This window comes from Petaurus breviceps, unplaced genomic scaffold (genome assembly GCF_028583685.1).
Source record: "Petaurus breviceps papuanus isolate PSGF00001 unplaced genomic scaffold, PetGlider_PUasm1.0 185, whole genome shotgun sequence".
In the NCBI taxonomy this organism is placed as follows: Eukaryota; Metazoa; Chordata; class Mammalia; order Diprotodontia; family Petauridae; genus Petaurus; species Petaurus breviceps.
In genome coordinates, this window is record NW_027185797.1 from 2,965,080 (window position 1) to 2,981,629 (window position 16,550).

At 39.3% G+C, this 16,550-nt stretch overlaps 1 protein-coding gene across 4 annotated transcripts in view; it reads right to left on the reverse strand.

The window, feature by feature from the left end:
* Nucleotides 1-16,550, reverse strand: part of ZDHHC3 (zinc finger DHHC-type palmitoyltransferase 3) — a 73,729-nt gene that overhangs the window by 52,040 nt on the left and 5,139 nt on the right. The window contains exon 1 of one of the 4 annotated variants that reach the window (XM_069088337.1): nucleotides 1,446-1,595. The exons of the other annotated variants lie outside the window; for them this stretch is intronic. The gene's annotated coding sequence lies outside the window, so the exon portion shown is untranslated. Of the gene's footprint in view, nucleotides 1-1,445; nucleotides 1,596-16,550 lie in introns of those variants that run through there. 4 annotated transcript variants of the gene reach the window in all.

Genomic DNA, 16,550 nt, shown 5'->3' on the forward strand with positions numbered 1-16,550 from the left:
ATGACTTCTAGATAAGATAATTTTACCATACTTGATTAAGCCCAAATGTCCTCTACCCTAACCACGCTAAAAAACTGTCAAAAAAATTTTCAGAATCTTACAAATGAATCAGAACTTGAATGCCAGTTTGAGGGTTTGTATTTAAGAGTATGCTTTCATATACAAGCATGTAACTGGAGGCAAAAACCCAAACTAGAGTAATTCAAAGATTATTGTTACATGCTGAAATGAAAAGCAGTGTAACCCGTGTTTCAGTTTTAAAAAAAAATTAAAAATAAAACTAGACAAATGAGATAATTTTTAAAAGTACTTAAAGGTTAGTTTGTTGAATATCTGAACAAACGAGTTTGGTAACAAAAGCTTATCACTAATAAAAATACACCCATCCTCCTCCTCCACAATCATCTTTATTTTTAAATTTCGGGATTTCTTTTCTCTACAATCTGAGAACTTCAGCACTGCACTGCAATGCTACATACACCTAATAGGGCTTCAGTAAGCAGGCAATAGCTAGAAAGAGGACGGCTGGAAAGCAGCAAAGTCCAATGAAGCAGGTTCCCTCTGTGTCACGGAATAGCAGGAGAATGAGGAGAATGCTGGGCTTATGCACGCTATCAGCCAGTCACTCGAGTTCTACTCGGGGGAGAACCCCCTTTCTGCCTTAGTCTCCATCTCCTTTGCCAGCTCTACCCTCCTCCCTGCCATTTCCCACTTCTTTCTATCCTCTCCTCCCTTCTTCAAGTCCAATGTCTGTTCTGAGGGTGCTGAGGTTCTCACTGTTATTGCTGATTCTCAGATTCCCTAAAGAGATGAGATGAAGGCAAATATTACAATGGAATAGTATTTGGTTACTTAACATCATGCAAAGTCATTTGTACCCATTGTTAAAACATGTTCCTCCTTCCCAGAATAACCTCCCTTACCTTCTGTACCCACTCAACAAATGAACACAGCAAAGTACAGAAAAGTGACTGATCTGCTTGTCCCTGGCACGTGCAACAGTCCTTGACAGAAGAGAGGGAAATCCAGACTGCCAGGCCACAAGTTTCCCAAAGGCTGCTGCTAACAACAAGAAGGGGGGGGGGGGGAGGGAGGAAGGAAGGAAAGAAGGAAGGAAGGAAGGAAGGAAGGAAGGGAGGGAGGGAGGAAGAAAATGTTTCACTATGATTCTCTGACCTCTGTGGAACTGTATTTAGGTTTTTATTTCTTAAATTTTAGAAAAGAAAATGAAGAAGTGAAACCAAAAAGCTAAATTTATTTATTTTTTTAAACAGCTGTGCACTGGGCCAAAAATAGCTTCACTAAATCTACATATAATTTATGTGCTGACCAAAGTATACACTTTCATTTAAACACACCCACACATGGATATATTTATCAATACAGATGTCTCATCAATATTATCTCACATTCCAAAAGTGAATGCATTATCTCTCCTTACTCACCCTCTCCCCAATTTCAAAATTCTCTGTTACTGTCCAGGGCACTATCATCCTCTTAGTCACCCAGGTTCAAAACCTAGGTGTCATAGTCAACTCCTCACTGACTCCCCATTGACAAACTCTTCTGAAGGCCTACTGATGGTGATAACATCTCTCCCTTACCTCCCCTCCCCCTCTCTTTCTCTGACAATGCAATCAACATGGTGCAAACCTCATCACCTCCTGCCTGGAATAACTGGTCTTGCTACCACGAGTCTCTTCCCCATTCCTGTCCATTCTCCACTAAGCAAAGAGATTTTCCTAAAGTACAGGTCTGATCATGTCACTTCACTAATTCATAAACTCCAGTGACTCCCTATCACCTCCAAGATCAAATACAGAATCTGTTTAGTATGCCCCACCCTTTCCAGTTTTCTGAAACCTTATACTCCAACACCCATCCTTCAATCCAGTAGCAACACTGGCCTCCTTACTTTCTGAACAAGATCTTCCCATCCCTTACTTACATTTTCATGGGCTGTTCCCCACTCTTTCCTCCCTTCCACCTTCTGGCTTCCTTGGCCTCCTTCAAATCCCAGCTAAGATCCCACCTGCTACAGGAAGCCTCTCCAGAGCCCTCTTCACTCTAGTGTCTCCCCTATGTTGATTATTTCCAGTTTACCCCTGTCTATAGCTTCTGTGTGCACAGTGATCTGCATAGTATCTCTCCCATTAGATTGTAAGCTCCTCCAGAGCGCGGACTCTCTTTTACCTGCATTTGCATGGCCAGCATTAGGAAATGTTTTTGGCTAGTTGGCCACATCACTCACTACCACGGCATCCACTTAATTCTGTGTGGAGCCTTACAATTTATAACCTGGGTTAACTCACGTGGTTTAAAAGTAGTGCCAAGCCCATAGGCTCAATTTTTATGTGAGCCCATGAGTTTCAATGGTCTATTTGACTCCTATAAAACACAAGCTATTATTGGTAACAGGTAGAATCTAGCTGGGGGTATAGTCAGACTATAAAGTATAGTCCATCTCTAATTACTAGTGGGGCCCAAAGGGTCATTTTTATAGTAAAAAATAAAGTTAGGTAAATGGAATTATAACCTCAAAATTATTTTTTTTCTCCAAACATTAAGATTCTACCATTGACAATGGAGTTCAGCAGACTGACTGGTACTGATTCTCCATCTTCACTTGAGAAGATATAGAAAACAGTAACATTTAGAGCTATAAGAGATAATAATATTCTTCATCCAATTTCCTCCGTTTCATGGATGGGGAACAGAAGCCCAGAGAAATGAAATGATTTGCCCCGTATCACACAGGATGCAGTGCAGACACAATTCAGAAGTTTCACAAATAGTATTTTTGAGATTCGTAATGCTTCAAAATCTTAGAATACCTTGTTCTTCTTTACTTCTACATATATAGTCTCTCTCTCTCACAGGCGCACACACACTTCAAAAGCACTGACATAACAAAGGATCAAGTAATTGAGACCTGTGTCAACAAACTAGCTTTAATGGGCTTGAGAACAGATGAGATAATTTTTCCTAACAACAACAAAAACCAAAGCAAGAACTATACCATGATCAGGAGACTTTAGGAAAGCACTGAGCAACCTGCAGACTTTCAGTCAATCATCTAAATCTTCTCTTGAAATTTAAACCAGGGGACCTCTAAATTGGGTGCAAGTAGAACAAACACAATGTGCTCTAATAGGACTTATGTCCTTAGCAATAAGCAGGCTCCATTAACAGGTCACAGATATCTTAAATACAAAATTCATTTTGAAACAGGCTTCATGTGCTTACTTATAATCTTTTTTTTTTTCTAATTTAAATGCTTTATTAACTGCTGATTTACATCATTCGTTTCCACCAGATTTTGAGTTACAAATTTTCTCCCCGTTTTCCCCCCACCCATCCCCCCAAAACAGCAGTCCCACAGGATATCCCCACCTCCAATCTGCTCTCTCCCATATTTTCTCCCATACCCGTTTCAACTTTTCCAGTGGATCTCTATGCCTCAGTGCCTGTATTTCTTAATTACATGTAAGATGGTATTAATAATAGTATACACACACACACACACATATATATATTTGAATATTTGATTTTAAAACTTTCAGTTCCAGATTCATTCCCTTCCCCCCCCCTGCCACCCACCCCTACTGGGGGGACAAGCAGTTCAGTATAGGTTGTACATGTGTGGTTAATGCAAAACAATAACATAGTAGATGTATTGTAAAAGACTGACTATTTTTCCCTCCCTCCTATCCCACCTCCCACTTGTTCTATTCTCTACTTTGATCCTGTCCCTTTTCAAAAGTGGGTGCTTCCAACTTCCCTCCTCCCAAGCCTGCCCTCCCTTCTATCATCCCCCCTCACATCCCCTTCCCCCCCTATTCTCCTGGAGGGTGAGATCCCCTATTTAGTGTGTATTTCCCTCCCTTCTCAAGCCAGATTCAATAGGAATAAGGTTGACCTATTCCCTTTTGCCTTCCTATTCTTCCCTTCCATTGTAACCATTTTCCCTTGCCTCTTCTGTATGAAATAGTTTGCCCCACTCTGTCTCTCCCCATCTCCTCCCATTATATTCCTCTCACCTCTTAATTTCACCTTTTAAGTATCATCCCTTCCTGTTAAATTGGTCCCGTGCCCTCTATCTATGTATACCTGTAAACGTATATATACACATTCACATATGTATTCATATGCCCACATACCCTCATATAAAGACATATATATATTTCTAATCCCTTCAACTACTGAGAAAAGTTTCATAGGTTACAATTATTGTTTTTCCATGTAGGAATGTTAATAGTTCAACTTTGGCCAGGTGGCTCAGCGAGCAAGAGCACCGGCTCCAGTGCCGGGACGACCCGGATCAAATCCGGGCCCAGAGACTCAGCACCACACCCAGAAACAACAACTGGCCATGCAACCCCGAACAAGCCACTCAACCCCGACTGCTTCAAACAAAAAAATAGTTCAACTTTGATAAGTTCCTTATGATTTCTTTTCCCTGTTTACCTTCTCATGCTTCTCTTGCTTCTTGTATCTGAATGTCAAATTTTCTATTCAACTCTGGTTTTTTCAGCAAGAATGCTTGAAAGTCCTCTATTCCAATGAATGACCATATTTTCCCCTGAAACATGATACTCAGTTTTGCTGGGTAGGTGACTCTTGGTTTTAATCCCAGCTCCCTTGATCTCCGGAATATCACATTCCAGGCCCTTCGATCCCTCAGTGATAGATCTTGGGTTATCCTGATTGTGTTTCCACAATATTCAAATTGTTTCTTCCTGGCTGCTTGTAATATTCTCTCCTTAATCTGGGAATTCTGGAACCTGGCTATAATATTCCTAGGAGTTTTCTTTTTGGGATCTTTTTCAGGAGGTGATCGGTGGATTCTTTCAACCTCTATTTTGCCCTCTCGTTCTAAAACATCAGGGCAGTTTTCTTTGAGGACTTCCTGGAGGATGCTTTCCAGGCTCTTACTTTGGTCATGGCTCTCAGGCAGTCCAATAATTTTTAAATTATCTCTCCTGGATCTATTTTCCAGGTCAGTGGTTTTTCCCATGAGATATTTCACATTGCCTTCTATTCTTTTATTTGTTTGGATCTGTTTGACCGCATCTTGATTTCTCATAAAGTCATTAGCTTCCATTTGCTCCAATCTAATTCTGAAGCAATGATTCTCCTCAGTGAGCTTTTGAGATTCTTTTTTCATCTGACAAATTCAACTTTTTAAGGCATTCTTCTCCTCATTGCCTTTTTGAGCCTCCTTTGCCATTTGAGTCAGTCTGTTTTTTAAGGTATTATTTTCTTCAGTCAGGCTGTTGACTCTCATTTCATAATTTTCTTGCATTGTTCTCATTTCTCTTCCCAATTTTTCCTCCACTTCTTTTATCTGCTTCTTAAGGTCCTCTATGGCCTGTAACCAGCTTGTATTTTCCTTTGGTGCAGGAGTTCTGACTTCACTGATTTCCTCCTGTTCCATGCCTTGCTCCTTCCTATCCCCAAAATAGGAGTGTAATGTTGGAATCTTCTGTCTGCTTTGTTTCCTTTGCCTGCTCATTTTGCCACTCAATGATTTGACTTTTGGGCTTTTTGCCACAGTAGGACTCTGCCACCAGACAGGGGAGTTTTCGTCCCAAATGCTGGGGTTTTCTCAGCTGCCGGAGGTATTAGATGGGTGCCCTCTCTGAGGTCTCCACACACTCTGGCAAGCTGGACACACACCCCAGGACCTCCACCCTAGACTGCAATCCAGATCCAAGCAGATTAAAGCAAGAGTGATGACCCCTCAGACTGGTGCTTGGTCCGCCTACACTCTGCAGGCCAGGAGCTGAAGCCGCCACGTGGCGCTGGCAGGCTGTGCTGGCGTCTCAGCGGTTTCTCGCTCCGGGGGTAAAAGCCACGCACTCCCACTTCCTGGGTCCCAAAGTCCAGACTGCACTGGCCTCTCACCTTGTCCTTCGCATCTATGTATTGATAAATCTGGAAACGGCCACAGCTGCTGCTGATCTGGAGTCCCTCTGGCTGGCGGCTGGTCAGACCCGCCCTGGGGCTAAAGCCTCGGTGTGGTGCTGGGCTCAGCTCCCAGAGCGTTGCGCTGGCTGATTCCTGCTGGCCTGCCGGGCTGTCCTCAGCGGGAGGTTAGCTTCTCTGTGTCATTTTGTGGGTTCTGCAGCTGCAAAGTTTGTTTAGAGTCCCCTTTTTACATGGATTGGGGAGGATGAAAGCCGGAGCCGCGGGAAGGTCGTGCTTCTACTCTGCCATCTTGGCTCCGCCCCCCGCTTACTTACAATCTTAAAAGAAACTGGATAAAGTAATACTGTATTGATAGTTGGGGAAAAGTTTCACTCTTGTATTTTTCTTATTTTTTCACCCAGGTCAGACTATAGCAGTCCTTAAATATTTGTTACCAAATTTAGAATGACTTACACTATTTAAATAATCACGTGTAATTGTCTTTGAAAGAATAACACTATCCCCCCCTAAAAACCTTCACCTTATCCAAACTATCCATTATACACCAAAGGAGAGAAGACCCATATGGATGAAATTACAAATTGAAGCTGCCACATTTAAACTTATGTTATAGAAAATAAAAATTATCATCTCTGGTCACAGACAGAGACCATTAATGGTTTAAATTTTAATTAACTTATAAGTGCGTTTGTGGTGCACATACTTTTAGGATGCCTTGAATTCTAGATAAGGAAAATTAAAATAATAGTTTACACACATAGCTAGGCCATGAAAAGATGAATAAATAATCCACATTCTAATTTATCTGGACATGAAGCTGATCAAATGCATAATTAATTTAGCTGATTACAATTTTACAGCTTATTTTTATTTATATTTTGATTCAAGAGAATTTTAATTTTTTATTTGGCACTCGGACAAGCAGTCAGGGAAACATCAAGAGTGATGCAAAAGCTTTTATTCAAAGAGGTATGGGTCTAGTACCAAAAGTAGTAACATTTTCCCTGCTAAAGTGACAAAGGAGACAATCATTTTTAATCATACTGTAGCAAGGTAAAGTGTTCAAACAGACAGAAGATTCCTTTCATTAGAAAATAGCATTTTCAAATAATATTGAACACTTACCTCTCCATCCCTGGGATGGTGGAAACCAAAACATGAACAAAGAATCATGAATAGTCTTAAAATTTATTAGAAAGAAGAACTCCATAATATGGAATTTGCTATCTTATTCCATAATTATCACTGATTAAAGTCAAACTCAAAAGAGTAACCTCCAATGGACAACACAGACTAGTTCAAAAGTCCTAGTGGCCATATTATAAAAACTATTCTTAGTCATGATATTTCCTAAGACAATGAATTCTAGATTAATTCAGATTATCTCCCTTGAATATTGGGACTTTCAGTTGGACAACATATATTTCTGCACTTTTTTGTTTTAAAAAAAACAGAAAAAAAAGTAAAGCCTGGAAAAAAAAAAAAAAAAGCCCAACATCTTATGAAAATCTGACCACTAAAAATGGTCAATTATTAGTTTAAAGAATTTTAAGTTATCAAACACAGACCTTTTGGAGGTGAAAGGAAGGGTTTAAAGCTTAAGAATATCCTCTTTTCCTCTGGTAACACTGACTGGTTGTACAGACTGTGTACATTGTAACACAAATGGCTTTCCACCTTTTTAAAAGTTACATCATTCCCACTTCCATGAACCACTCTGTGAAAACAGCAGCCTATTCTGCCTGAATGGGCCTTTTGTAAGAGTGGCTTATTCACACAACCATTTCAAGCTCTTCAGTACTCAGAAACACATTCTTTGCAGAAGAGATATAATCAAAGAATCATAAAATTTTAGACTCTGTTCCCATTAAATAAGAAATGAAATGAACAGTAAGTTTTCAATATAAGAAATGTAAATGATCAACAAGGATCAGAAGGACCATTCATTTAGAGCCAGATGGGACCCTGGAGGTCATCTAGTCCAAACCCTTCCTTTTACCAATGAAGGAACTGAGGCCCAGAAAAGTTCAGTGGTTTGCCCAAGGCCACATAGAAAGGGGTTAACAAAGGTCAGGTCTGAACCTAGATTCTCTGAATCCAATTTTCTTTTGGCTGTCAAACCATTCAAAAGAATGCTCTAAGTCTATTAACAATAAGAGAAATGAAAATTAAAACAATTGTGAGGTTTTATTGCCTATCAAATTGGCAAACATGACAAAAGTAAAAAATGGTCACTGTTGCAGGGGCAGTTAGAAGACAGGAACATTAATTAATACCTTGTTGGTAGAATCATGAATTGGAAAAAGAGTTTGGAATACACTGGAAATATCACCAAACGGCATTTATACCCTGAGACCCAGTGATGACACTACTAATTATACACTCAAGCAAAAGACAGAAGGAAAGTTCTAATATATGCCAAAATATTTATAGTAGCACCCTTTTAATATAGCAAGAAATGGAAGCAAAATAGATGCCCATCAACTGGGGAATGGATAAATGATTACCACACTAACGGAAAAGATAATAGCAATTCTGATGAATTCAGTGACTATGCTATTGTGATCATTGTGTAAAGTGGTTCTGCAGCTTTGCACTTGCATCAAGTTCATACAAGTCTTCAATGTACTGTTTCTTACAGCACAATAATATCCCATTACAGTCTAATGCTGCTGTTTCTTTGGCCAGTTCTAATGGTCATCCATTGTGCTTTCAGTTCTTTAGAATAAGCCCTGAACCTGGAGCCAAGAAAATCTAGGTTTGAGCCCAGGTTCAGCCACTTGTTACTTATATAACTTGGGAAATGTCATTTAACCACTCAACCTTGCTACCATACCATATAAATGTAACCTATTGCTATCATTTCAGAGACTGAAGCCCGTGGAGGTTAGGAGATCGATCACATTTCAAATCCTGCTTTTAAATGTGATAGATAGAACCTAGAGCAATCTGCTTAATTATTGACTTCCGTAACCTCTATTTTACATATAGACTGTAAAATCAGTAGGGAAATCTTGTTAAATAGTTGATTTACAAATTGTCAAAACCATACAGTACACAACCATTTACTGAATTAAATCCCTTCCTTTGGTCAGGAAGGTTTGCATGAGACTTTTTAAGCTGATGTTTGGGATCAGAGAAAACCAGACGACTTCTCTTTTGGGAGGGTCCTCTGGTCATCTGGTCTAGCCCTCTCATTTGACAGGGGAAAAAAGAGAGGCCCTGACTCGCCCAGAATCACACAGGTATTAAGCAGCAGAGCTAGGATTCAAACTACGAGTGCTATTTTCTCAGTATGGAATAGATTATGGAGTAAAGTTTCCTACAAGTCAGGATTAGAAAACTGCTAGCTTTCTATCTCTTCTTAAAATCAGATTTTGCCATGTCCAAAACATAAGACATAACTATATTCAGACAAAAAAAGAAAAAGCACATTCCAATAACAAATATGAGTGATAGGGGGATTACGCCCCAGATTCGATTATTCTTGCCTCTATTCTCCTCAAACTGCTGCTTATGTCAGAGCAGTCAAACTTGGTCCAGCAGAATACACTACAATGTAGATCATACTAGTTTGTGCTCTTCATACAGCTGTCAGATTCCAGCTGTAGGGTACCTTCTCCATAACCTTGTGGTATCTCTAAAGTCTTACTGAGTAGGTTTTGGCTCCTCCGGCAGACTTTAAGCATCTTGAAGGCAAAGAATAACTATGTGCTAGTAGTCTTTGCCTCTTGGTGCTTTAAATGTCAGATGAACACCTGTAGAATTTAATTATAATTCAACAATCATTTTAATTTCTCTGTGCCTCAGCCACATTAAGACATGCTTCTTAAGATGAGGAAGTTGGACTCAAAGGCCTCTAAGATCATCTCTTCAAACTCTAAATCTATGATCCCCAGAGCTTACTCTGAGTAAGGTGCTGTCCTGGACAGCCAAAGTTAATGCAATCCTTGTTCACAAGGAGCCCACATCTCACTGATTAGTACAGAGCACTGAACTCACTCATTAGCAGGAGGCCCAGAACAGGCGTCAAAAAGCTCCCCACTCTCAAAATGCCTCCCCTGGACTGATGCTCCTCCACAGAATCTTTACTTGAACACATCATCTATCTGATAATACTTTCAAAGAATATAGTTTTATGTGATTAAACAAAGGTGTTGTTTTCTAATTTGCTTAAGACACAGAATGCTAAGGTCACCATATTTATGTAATTTGTTTTCTTTCAAGGAAATTGTGTGGATTTTTTAAGTCATTTATATGAACTTGTATTAGTTACTGTTCAGCAATGCCTTCTCCAAATGGCCACAAACATGAATTTAACTGATGTGTTCTGTACTGCCTTTCAGCAGAGGTTCTCCTAGAATTTATTTAATGCTACTGGTCAATTTACATCTTAAATATGATGATTCCTATTTGGCTAATGAAAAACCAAACAACCTCACAACAGGAATCTGTCCACCTAAAATCCAAAATGACCTTATCACAGTCCAGGTGAATAAAAGAAAGAAGATCCTATTGCATTGGTCACACCTCTCCATTGTTCAATAAACCTCCAAGAGGCATCCTTGGGCTCATTCCTTAAATTCCATTTTTACTGGGGATTTTTTGCTTAGAATGGCCAACTGAACTGCATTTCCTGAGAAAAGAACACATTAAAACTTAACATCGACTCCCAAGTCAGAATTGCACCTGACCTCACAAAGAGTGAGGCACTTTTGGCAGGCCATGGTGAGGTCATCTGGGCAAGAATCTCAGCATTCTGAGAAATGCAGGTACTTTGGTTACCACACTTGGTAAGATTTTGGAGTTGCAAGAGGTCCAGCTTCCTCAAGAAATCTTAGAAAATACTCTTGAAAATGAAAACTGCTCAGTTTTTGTCACTCATTAGCTGTGTAACCACAGACTAATAATTTAATATTTTTACAGCTGCTTTTCTTGAGAGTAGAACAAACACTAAGTTCTGTATAAAGAATGAGGGAATAATCTCAGTGCCTTTAGAGACCAACATATTAATGTTAACATATTATGGTTTACCTGATATTCTTCCCCCTGGGATGGGTACTGCCTATATTTAAGTGCTGAATATTTGTGCAATTATTCAAGGAAGTTATGGATGAGACAAGAGAAGCTTAACAATGATCAGAACACTTTTTGATTGGTTGAGAAGGAGTCTGAGTTAACAATCTGGAGGAAAAAAACCCAGCATCCATTCCAAACTGATCAAGTCTTAGGTTAATTTAAAATTATTTGCTCTGTGGAGAAAGATGGGTTTTCTCTTTTTAGTTACTTTTTAGTCTGAGGCAAGATGCCTTGGGATCCTAAGGGAAATCATAAAGAAATGTTACCTGGGGAGGGGGGTACTGTTTAGAAATCTTGGGTGCTACACAATGGCAATATTGTTTTAGAAATTTTAATTCCCTGAAACTTACTACTGATCTGCAATTACTGTTTTCCTTTGGGGATTTGGGGGGGATTCTTGGAAAATGCATACTTGTGGCCTGAGATATATGGTAATGTGTGGAAGAGGGAACAGAAGATTGGGTGTTAGAGACAGACTCTCCAGAGCAGGTCTGCACAGCCTGTGGTCCATGAGTACACCGAAAGATTTTGGGGAGCCCATGAAAAGCGCAGAGGATGTTTTCTTCCACATTTTTTGCGGGCTGCCTAAAATCCTTTGGCAGGCAGCAGGTTGTGCAGGCCTGCTCTAGAATGATGAAACTCATTCTAGGTTTCTATCTTAGATTTACTCACAGCCAATCAGAAAACCTCCCAATCCATGATGGCCTTTCGATGCTCCACAACCATATCATCCCAGTGGTCCAATCCCTGAATGTAAAGATAAGAAAACTGTGGACCATGAAGGTAACTGACTGTCTCAAGTTCACATGGAGATAGTATCTGAACTCAGATTCTTTGATGACAAATTCACTGCTTTTCTCATTACTCTCACACTGCTTCTCATAACCCCAAAGGCATAGAGAGACTTCTCCATGAGTGTTACAAAGACATCGGCATTCACCTAGCTGGCACAGTCCCTTCCAACTCTATGACTATAGTCCCCTTGCATCTCCATCTTCGGCTTGTCAACAAATGCTGTTACCCAAGAGGTGAGCCTGGTTCATTTTTGGCCACCTTCTTTTGTCGAATATCTTACCCTTTCCTAATGTCCATTTAACATTCTTCATCATCTATAAAGAAATTCATCATCTTTAAGTGCTTCTGTAGTCACAGCTTTCCTGGGTCTTTTCAATTTTGTAAAGTTTAAACATGACTTTAAAGTATGTTGTTATTTGATTTTTGTTGTTGAGACAAAAAACTATCAACACAGAATGCAACAGAAAAGCATTTAAGTGCTTACTATGTGCCAAGTGCTGTGCCAAACAAACAAGGTGGGGAAGAGTTGCTTTTAAATAAAAGCAAGTAGAGTCTCTACGGTCTCTTTCCTTAAGGAGCTTACATCCTATAGGGGAAGAAAATATATCATGCATCAAATAGAAGTGAGGGAAGGAGAGGCAGAGGGAGGAAGGGGGAAGAAAGAGAGGGAGGGAGAGAGGGAGAGAAAGAGGGAGGAGGGAGAGACAGACAGAGACAGAGAGAGAAAGAGAGGCAGGGAAAGAGAGAGAGAGAGAGAGAAGAGAAAAAGAAGCCTGTCCTAAGAAATCTACCTCTCCAGAAAATTCATAACTATGTCAACGCTTGGCTTAGAAGAGCATACTTTTAGGTCATTAGTCATAAATTTAGAGCATCAACAAAGCCACAGTCTGTTTCCTTAATACCATTCTCTAATTGTACCACCAGGTCCATCCTCCTAAGGTTAGGAAATTAATACTACCTAATTTACACCATATCTCTACTGACCTTGAATAGGAGACAGACATTGCCTCATATAGCATGAAAAATACATAGGCTTCAGTCACTCCAGGGCTCTACACAACCAAGAAGATTCTGGTTTTGGAGAAATTATAAAAGGACAGATTTTCTCCTAATAATTTTCATTCAGTGGGATGAATAAATGTGACATGCATTTATATGTCCCTTTTTGTTTGGAGAGCTATGAGGATAATACCACCACTTATCTCCTAGAATACTACATTGGTATTTCAGATAAGGAAGGCTAATTATAAAAAATGCAAAGGAGGTTAGAAACAGTGCGCATCACAAGACACCTCTCACTGTCCTATTAATGTATATAACCATTCTTTTTCTACTCTTTGACTTGTTTTTCAGGCACATTTTAAAAAATAAAGACAATTCTGAAAATGAGAATATATGAATAGTTCACACATTTATAATAATTGCACCAATATTTGCATGAAAGATCTTCAGCAACAGTTTTAATTACAGCTAACTTAATAATATGTTCTTTAGGAAGACAAATAATTTACAAGTATTCCTTAAATCAGGATACATGTAGTGAAAATTTTATGCAAAACAGAACTTTATAAAATATGTACTTGAAACAGAATTTTGTAAAGAAAACAACTTCAACTATATCCTTTTTTGGCAAACCTGCCCGTGACACAGGAAAAAATCAGGCATAGAGCTAGGATGTTATCTGATTCCAGGCCATTAAAATGTGAAATAAAACGCTCACAAGCTGTGCTTATAAGGGTTCTCTGCAACTCTAACACCACTGCTGCACTGCCCTGAAGCCATTCTGTAATGGTCTTTTATTGCTTTAATTAACTGACTCTTAGGTAGGACAAAGATGTGCCAGATCTCCGTCGGGGAATATGACAGTCTGTTGTCACCTTTCCGACCCGCTGTCTGCCTGTGAGGCATAATTATCCCCTTATTACATATTATCCTAGCCACTAATTATCTGTACCGCACTCTTTAGTATTTTGTTAATGTTCTCTTGTTCACTAATTGTATCAAGACTGGCCTTCCTTTCCCTAACTGGAGAGCAGGTAACCTTGTAGGCACATATACAATGCCTGCCTCTCAGCAGATGCAGCACAATGCTAGAGACACAGAAGCCACTTGCTAGTAGCCGGTAGTCAGTAACACGACAGTGTTTTGTGGATATGACCAGGGATGTTAGATCGCACAGCCAGTAAACCAGCAGGAAAGGAGGAACTCTGACCCAGGTTTTCAGACAGGACAACTGCCACTGCTCCTTGCTCTGACGCCTTCCTGACTCTCAGCTGATGAGCATACACATTCAGCAGGATGTGATCCAAGAGGCCAATATGAAACCTGGCCTCCTCCAACACCTGATGACAACTTGTTGTGGCTCAGTCACTCGGCTGTGTCTGACACTTCCTGATTCAGTGGACCTCTGTCTATGGGGTTTTCTTGGCAAAGATAGAGTGGTTTGCCATTTCCTTCTCCAGTGGTAAATAGAGGTTAAGTGACTTGCCCAAGGGCCACACAGCTAGGAAGCTTCTGAGGCTAGATTTGAACTCAGGTCTTCCCTGACTCCAAGACCAGTCTTCTAGCCACTTCACCAAAAAGATTTGTGTTTGGTTAACTGCCTCTTAATACATAACCAAGGGAGAAAGACAAGAAAATAAGAGAAATGGCTGGGATGCACGTTCCATCATTTCCATAAGCAGTTACTGAACATGTGCTGTGTAGGACAACGTACAAAGAGTAATGGAAGCCTATAACTTAACTGAGGAACTCAGACCTGTGAATTCAAGGAGCTCTGGTAAGAACAGCACAAACACTAGGGAGACAACAGGAAGGAGAAAAAAAGACAAGTTCTGCCAGAAAATGAGAAATAAAGCAACTTCAATCTTTCAAGGCAGTGGCAGGAGCTTATTACTCATTCTACACATGATGCCTAAGTTTTGGAGATAGGCAATACACTCAGCTAGTGCTGGACAGTAAAAAGAATGAGTGAGTTACCTACTTGAGAAGCTAAATCTATTATGAATGATAAATAAATAACACAAACAGTAAATACAGCCACCCCTTCCACATTGCAGGGGTTAAGGGCATGATGCCCCCAGAATCTGGAAAATCCACATAAAAATTTTCAGTCCTTCCTTAATACCAGAGAAGAAGTTTGAATTATTATGGTATTAAAAGATAAAATATGTAGCTATTATACAATACTATATATGCATATATAAATATAGATATAGTTTGTGCATTTCTGAGTTTCTAATTTTTTTCTGTGTCATCTGTCAGCCTTTGCATATTGTCTGTGCTTCCACAAAACTTCCCCCAAATTCCCATTTAATTTCTTATGCCAAGTCACAATATAGCAAAGCTATGACGGGGAAAGTCACTTCTTGTTAGAACATAAGTTCTGGGAGAGCACGAATTTTTTTCCTTGTACTTATTACCTATAACAGTACCTGAGACATAGTTGGTGCTCAATAAATGTTTTGTTGGTTCATTATTTAAAACTGCAGTTGGCTAAACAGTATGTCCAAGAAAATCATCACACACTGTTACAGGAATGGATAAGTTTAATATTAGATCATTTTCTGATTATGGATTTAATCTGTAGGCAGCATAGATTATTTCAACTGCTTCACTAAAAAGAGAGTGAGGAATTTACTTCCCATTAATCATTATGATTTTATTCTGTAAGAAGTATAGGTTACTACAACAGCTTCACTAAAAAAAAAAAGTTACAAATATACTTCCTATTAATCATGCTTGAATTCCCCTATCATTCATAGATGATAGTCAAAAATGTATCAACTGTGCTCAATTGCAACAATTATTAAAGACCTCAAAAGTGGTTTTGAGTGAATTTAAAAATTTTTGGCAGTGGATTTTAAATGAACATATACTACTGTTTAAGATCTCATTCATGCACAAAGGCCTAACATATAATATAATTGTTTCTAGCTCTCATACATGCAGAAAAGCCCACCACATGGGATAAGCCATTCATAACATCACTCAGAAATGCTGTCAATCTTTCCATGTTAAAAGAACTCTTTTCTTGAAGTTGAGGATCACTTATAGAGCAACAGAAAGGGCTATAACATGTTACAAAGCATCAGACAGCCATTCCCCAATAGATAAGCAGTGAAAGGACAAGAACAAACAGTTCTTAAAAGAAGAATTTAAAAGTGCTTAAAACCACCTGGAAGAATCGAAAATCACTAACTCCAAATCACTAATAAGAAAACTGGAAATCAAAACAACCCTGAGATATCAGGGTTTGCAAGTTGGCAAAGATGACAAAATGTGACAATAGTTAATATTTGCATTGTCAGTGTTAGTGATTGTAGGATGTAGTCAATGTTAGTGACTGTAGAACGACAGGCATATTATTAATACACTGTTGGTGAAGCTGTGAAATATTACAACTATTTTAAACGGTAATTTGGAATTATGCAAATAAAGTGACTAAAATGTCTATATGTTCTGAACCAGAGACTCCAAACATAGTGGAATGTTACTATGCTGTCAGAAATGAGGTGTGTGATATATATAGCGAAGCAGGGAAACTGATAGAGTGAAGTCAGCAGACCCAAGAAAACAGTGCACAATATCACTACAAAAATAGAAATGGAAAGAGTACACACACAAAACATCAAATGTGAACATAACAAAATCATAAAGATCAAGGATGATTTGAGTGAAGAGAGATGAGAGGACACCTTCAACCCAACCCTTTGTGAAAGAGGGAGGTCCAATGCACATGCATT